This window comes from Pinus tabuliformis, chromosome X (genome assembly GCF_031772625.1).
Source record: "Pinus tabuliformis cultivar Carrire ecotype Pingquan chromosome X, CPIR1, whole genome shotgun sequence".
Lineage (NCBI taxonomy): Eukaryota > Viridiplantae > Streptophyta > Pinopsida > Pinales > Pinaceae > Pinus > Pinus tabuliformis.
Genome location: NC_142308.1, coordinates 1,461,406,753 through 1,461,413,675, shown reverse-complemented (window position 1 = coordinate 1,461,413,675; position 6,923 = coordinate 1,461,406,753).

Sequence of the window (6,923 nt, the reverse complement as noted above, 5' to 3'; positions counted from 1 at the left end):
TTTATAACTGTCTGCGCTACGAAATCGGGGATTCGGGGATTTTGCAGCGCGTTTACTTGAAATGTCAAGTCTGGGGGGATGAGTCATTAGGTCCGTCCATATATTGTCAGTTGATGTCCTCTCCAGGTCATTATGGGTCATCATTCCGCCATGAGGTTCAGAACCACGCACATAAACATCATTCAAAGTGATTTTATGATGTATGGTAGTGTTATGATATTTGTTATTAGTGTGTAAACTGACTTGCTTGTATGACAAGACTATTGAAGCGCAAAGGAGCTCGAGTTTTCATTTAAAAGGACCTGATTGCAAGCGAGCCTGCATTCCAAAGTTCGAAGTTGCCTTTTGAGTTGAAGCTGCTGTTAGTTCTCTGTCCGAAAGTTTTCAAAGTAAAATGGAGAAGAGGGAGCATCGATCCGGTAGGTGCCAAAGAACAGAACCGGAGGGGCTTGATCTTACGTTAAAGGATGAAGGTGTAGCAAGAGCTTTTAAAAATGCTGGTTGCTGGAGATTTTGTGAGAAGTTGCAGGGAGGGCATGCAGAGGTAACAAAAGCTTTTGCATTGAATTTTACTGGTTTAAACTCTAAGGTGTCAATGCTAGAATTCCCTGTATCTCCAGAAGCCATTTCTAATGTGACTGAGATTCCTAGAGGAGGACATGAATGGTTCAAAAATTTCAAATTCGATATGAGCCCCTGTAAGGAATTCTTGAAGGAGCCTTATGTAAATGAGGATCTCACAAAGGCTGTGCCAAGGAGTTACGTGAAGGAACATTTTGCACTGCTCCTTACATGCATCCAAAAATATTTAACATGCGAAGGGAGGTATAACAAAGTTTATTCCTATCATTTTAAACTTTTATTACATTTCACAGGCAAAGCATCAATAGATATCCCCTTCTACTTGTTCAGAAGCCTCAGTAAAATGTGTGATAAAATTCAACTGAAAAAAGATGACTGTGAAACATCACTGTTTCACCATGGTTTGGTAAAGCTGTTAGTGTTAGATGGTTTGCAGAAGATTGGTAAAGATTGGAACTCCTTTATTTTTATGGCTGGCTTTCAGAGCAAGACAGGCCTCACTCCATTGCCTGTTAGGGAAAGAGAAGAAACAATTGAGGAACCTACTCTTGCTGAGCTTAGAAAGGAGGTGAAAGATCAAAAGAAGTCCAAAACCAAGTTGAAGAAACCAGTGAAGCCTTTGGTAGTCAAGGAGACACCTCAATCATCATCAAAAGAGAAGGTCAAACAGAAGAAGGATGCACCTGGATCAAGTGAAGTTGAAAGGGTATCAAGAGTAAAAACCAGAGGTCAGTTAAGCAAGGAGAAAGGTAAGTCAATTGCTGTTGAAGAAAGTCCTATGTCAAAAGCTAGTTTAACTGATTTACTTGATGCAATTGAGCTTGAACAAGATCAGCCAATGCAGATTGAGCCAATAGAGTTTGAACAGGACCAGCCAGTGCAGCCAATGCACATTGACTTAACCCAATCCTCACCAGAGAGCATGAAGAAATCAAAGGCTTCGAAAAGGTTACGGTTTGAGGAGCCTAGTGAAGAATATGTGTTCAAGCCACGAAGGCCAATTACAAGAAGACAAATGAAAGAGGCCGAGAAAGTGCATAAAGAGGAGGCAGCTGTAAAAATGCCCAGTACAGAGTTTCTTGAAGTTTTGACTAAAACAGTGCATGCAGCCAGGCGTAAAGACAAGAGTAAAAAGGTTATTATTAGCCAAGGAGGAAATGTCATAGCTATCAAGAACCAGGCAGGAACAACCCAGGAAGAAGTGGCCCAGATAAAGAATGTTTCTAGAGAACGTGCAGTGAGATATGCTAATTATAGAAGGGCTGTATTAAAAGGCAGCACAAGCCTAGTGGGTCAAGCTGACTCGGGGTCTGATGTATTTTCGTGGACGGTACCAGCACTTAAGCAAGCAAAACTCATAAGAAAGCTGAACATGAGCCTGAGATCAGAAAATAAGGCTTTGAAGAAAGAGGTTAGCAGTTTGAAGAAGAAGCTAGGTAAACTAGCTCACTGATTTAAAAGGAAAGGTGCTTTTCAAGTTTTGATAAATTTTGGTTTAAGCTCCATCATTTTGAAACTATTTAGGTCCCTAACACCTGTACAAAATGTCTGAAGAAATCATGAGTTTAAGCAGAAAGCGCTTCAAGATAAATATGTTCTGTTTTGACAAAAACAGCAGTTTCGTAGCGCGCTACGAAACTGCTGTAGATGCTGTTTTATAAGAAAACAATGAATTTGATGATGAGGTCAGCGAATTTTGAAAGGAATGCCTCGAGGACAGGAGGGAGACCATACAAGGCTATCATAGCAATTCAAACAGTGACAGGTGTGAGTTTTGGAGAAAAGGTGAAATATTTTGTTTTTTGCTAAAGTTTTCTTAAAGGTACTTTATGACCGAATGACTAGGGTTCTGGTAGGGTTACCGGAATTTTTGGTTTGTACACCTGTTCAGTCCACAAGGCATCCAGATCATGAGACAGATGGTGTTATACGTTGTTATTGAATAATTAAAGAGCTTGGAGCGTGGTCTTTAAGTAGTAAAGAATAATGGAAGACAGGGACCATGAAAACAGGGCACTCATCTTTATAATTAATGAGCCATCTACACAGCTAGTATCCAAGGCCAACTCGTTCAGTGAATGCTCCTTCAACATATCTCGGCCACAACAAAAAATGTACAGGTGTCAAAGCTCAAGAAAGGCATCATGCATACGAGGAGATAGAGTTAGAATTTCAATGTGATTAGGACTCTATGTATTTACAGCGCAATACCTTATGTATTTAATAAGTTTGTTTAAAAATAGATAAGGTTAGTTAATGATAGATCATCGAGCTCCCCTCATGCTGGAGGAGGAGACTCAAGGTAGTTTTAGTTTTGTTTTCCTATATATAGAAAAAACTCTGATGTAATTCGGGTTGGAGATTTATGAAAAAAACAGAGTTTTTATATTGGCTAATGTAAAAGACTTTTGACAGTAATAGAAAGATTACTTTTTCTTCCCAAGATTCATCTTGTGTTCAAAGGCTCAGAATATATATGGTTTTGTCTTTATCCTTTCTGTTTTACATCTCAATAGACATGCAATCACTCTGAATTCACCTAGTGCTCAGACTTCCTGTGTATGTTTATGAGTTGAAGTTCTTTTTGATAAATGTTCTGAGTGTTTAAACATTATATGCCTTGGCTTCCATGATTGAGTAGTTAATAGTTTACTGCAGAGGTGTTTGACTCCATGAGCCCAATGGAAGAGGTGTTGTTTTGTTGTTCCAACCAGCTTATTTTCATGTACTGTTTGAAGAGTTAGCCATCTTTTCTTGTTATTAATCCATATCAAAAATCTGTGAGAGAGCCCTCTCTGACTAAGGAGGCTAAGCCTTAGTCTAAAGCCTGGTTTGAAATAGTTGCATGAGATCTTGCTAAGTAGCAGCCCTTAGTACACGATTTTGTGATAACAGTTGCCTTGACATTCTGCACTAACTCTTCCTGCTAAAATTTTATTTGAATGGATGGCCATAATTCTATGATGTTTGAGCTGTTAGAGACTGGTTCTCATACTTTTGAATTTGTTGTAGCAATTTTTAGTTCTTTTGCACCTTTTCTAGGTATGCATTATCTTCTTTTATCTTTCTTTCATCCATATTTGTAAGTGTTGTTGTTAACTTCTCATTTTATTTATTTGTTAATGATATTTCTCTTAAAGCTTGTACTAGCTTCTCAGAAGAATTTGAAGTTGATGTTTGTGCTTTTTGTTGTACTTCTTGTTGTGTTGATGTACCTGCTACTTCCAATTGTTCCTTTTCCTTCAACAGTGCTTCCATGTCCTGTTCCATCTTCTGGATTTGAACATTCTGTTCAACTATTATTTTGAACAACTTTTCTTTCTCCATTTCTATATTGGTTACTTCTTTGGCCTGAGGGTGCTCTGTGGTTGGAAGCTTAAGTTGTTTCCTAAGGGCTTGAATATCTGCATTTTTGTTTTTAATTATCTCCTTAACTGCCTTGACATCACTAGGATCATATCCTAGTTTGATTATTAAATCTTCTAAAGTTTTAATTATAGTGTCTTTGGCCAGAGAAGACATTCATTCTATCTTCAACTGTGAATGCATATTATTCAAAGAGGATTGCAACTCTAAGGAAACCATGGATGAACTAGTGAGTGTTGAGTAAATCAACTCACTTGCTTGCTTATGCAAATCGATTTGATCGATTGCATGAACCTTCATGGTATAAGCAGAAAATATTGAAGCCTTGTAATCTTCTGCACTTCTAGGGTCTCGAACTGTAGGTTCCAAAAAGGCCATTTGGAATTGCCCCTTTTTTGTGTCAAATGAATATAACAACCTATGTTGAGTGGTGGAAGTTTGCTTCCAAAACTCTAAATATGTTGAAGCCTTCAAAGCTTCATTCTGCAATTTTATCTCCCTGTATCTTGCAAAAATAATTTGTTGTGCTATAATATGAGATGTAGAAGAGATTGGAGACTCAGTTGTCTCCTCAACAGATGGAAATGAAGTGGTGGGAATACTTGTCAAAACCATTGTACTTTGCTCCTGTGAATCCTTTTCTTCTGAGGATTCTTCTTGAATATTTATTACCTTAGGATCACTCTTTGTGTTAGTCTTTGGATCCTTATTTCTCCTCTTGAATACACGGAATTATGTAGCTTTTTCTTCTAAATCTGTAGGGGACATACTTTCCCTCGACCTCTTGATTTCTTTGTCCTTTGGAATAGGAATTTGTAGAGATGATTGACTAACTATTTTCTCTACAACCTCTTGTAGTGTTTTCTCTATCCACTGCTCCTGATTAGCATGCTTCTCTATCTCTGGCCTAGGTCTATTTGCATATGGAGTGGTCTTTTGCTCAACTCTCAGCTTTGAAATTATCCCTAATGGATCATAAGACCATGTGAAACTTAGTTTAAATTTCATTTTCTTTAATATTTCCTCCATTTCCTTTGTTTTTTCTCTGGTATTTACAATATATAGTCCAACATGTGCCTTCAATTTAAGCTGTAGTTTCTTTTTATTTGATACAAAATGTAATTCATCCATGTTTAACATTTGTCTATCGTATTCCAAAGAAAAAATCCTTACTGGTACAAAAACTGGTAATATATAGGGAGGAAGCTCACACCCATAGATCTGAATCTCTATATAGTTCTAGTAGAGATACCAGTATCCAACTTTTGACTATTATGAAAGATGCAAAACTTTCTTAATCTCTAGAGAAATCCTTGGCATAGCATCACTGCTAAGTAGACACAAGGTTGTATGTAAAAACTGATCCACAAAATCAGTGAATGAATAATCTTCTAAATTTATTCTGACTAAAGAAGTCCAATGAAGGACTGATAATGGACTTCCCTAATCATCCATATTCTATAGTTGGAACTTGAAATTGTGTTGTTGGTAGAACAGTATCAGATATACTAAAATTGATTGGTGTTTAAATACTCCTTTAACTTTAAACTTGAGAAATTGCTCATGTATAACATCTGATAACTACTGACTATAATTGAAAAGAATTGAAGGCTTATGACCAACTGAAAATACTAATAAATACTCTAACACTACCTCATCTACCCACTAGTCTATATGATAAACTAATTATAAATTAACCATGGAAATGACTTGTCTTGACATCTCAGGGAAGATAGAAGCAAAGTATGGGGGATTTGTTCTAGGAAATTCAAAATTCTCAGGCAGAAAACATTAAAAAATATGGGCTTGCTCGAGGAAGGTAAGATTTTTGTATATCTATACAAGTGCATCAATGGAAAATGGGTGCAAAGAGGTATGAGGATTTATCTAAAGAGCTTGAAAAATGCTTTCTGGAGTAATTGAAAATAGGGCTTCATTGTTATGAGGAATTACTGCTTTCTAGCTAGGGAGGTACCTGAGATGACACCAGGTAGTGAATTCAGGGAAAATATGAGTTTGGGGAAAGGTAAATTGAGGTAGAAGTGATTACCAGATGTTTAAATCATCTCTTTGGTGTAAATACTTCTATTTTTCCCAATGATGGAGCTCATACAGATCAAACTCACATTACATTTTTGTTATCTTGTACTTGGTATCAATTAAAGGGAACTTATCTAAATGAGGGATAGGAGGTACCAAGGATCCTCATCAGGCATCTTTCCCTTTCCTTTGTGCGAATACATCTTAATTTCAAATAGGAAATTCAAAGAAAAATGTTACCAGGTCGCAATGTCATTAGTTGTAGAAGAGAAAACTTTGAAGAAGGTGCTAGCGAGCTTCGAAATATTTCAATCTGAACCTGCATGGATAAAATATCAAGCAAAAGGGGATAATATAGGTTGATAGGGGATTTTATAAAATGAATTGATGGCGATCAATGGGATTATTACCATTTTTGGAGCATAACATTTATGAGTTCTTTATACATTAGCGGGAGAAAATTAAATGGGAAATGACTATATGCCTATTGGTGGGAGATTGAAATCCTAACAGTTAAATGACGTAAAGGATGGGTGACATGGATGGATGAGTGACATGGAAATATGAGTTACATGGATGGATAGGTGACGTGGCCAAAGAGATGGATGAAGGGTGTCGAGGATGGAGCATGAGCAAACAGGTAGAAGGAGCATCGAAAGGTGGTTTTTCGAGGGAGGAGGAGTGGTAAGTGGTAAAAGGAAGGGACCCCCTGAAATGAACAAGGAGCTACCATGTTACCTCAGCTAGTTTATTTCAAACAACATTTTTCCCACCTCCACCCCTCCCCCCCCTCATTATGTTCCGAAAGGTTGTGGGGGGTGTGGGGGGCGAACCTCATTCCCTGCCATTGATCTAGGTGGGGACGATATTGGCCTTTGAAAATTGAGAACGCTTTATGAAAATCAACAAAGAATGTCAAATCACCTTTATTTCCA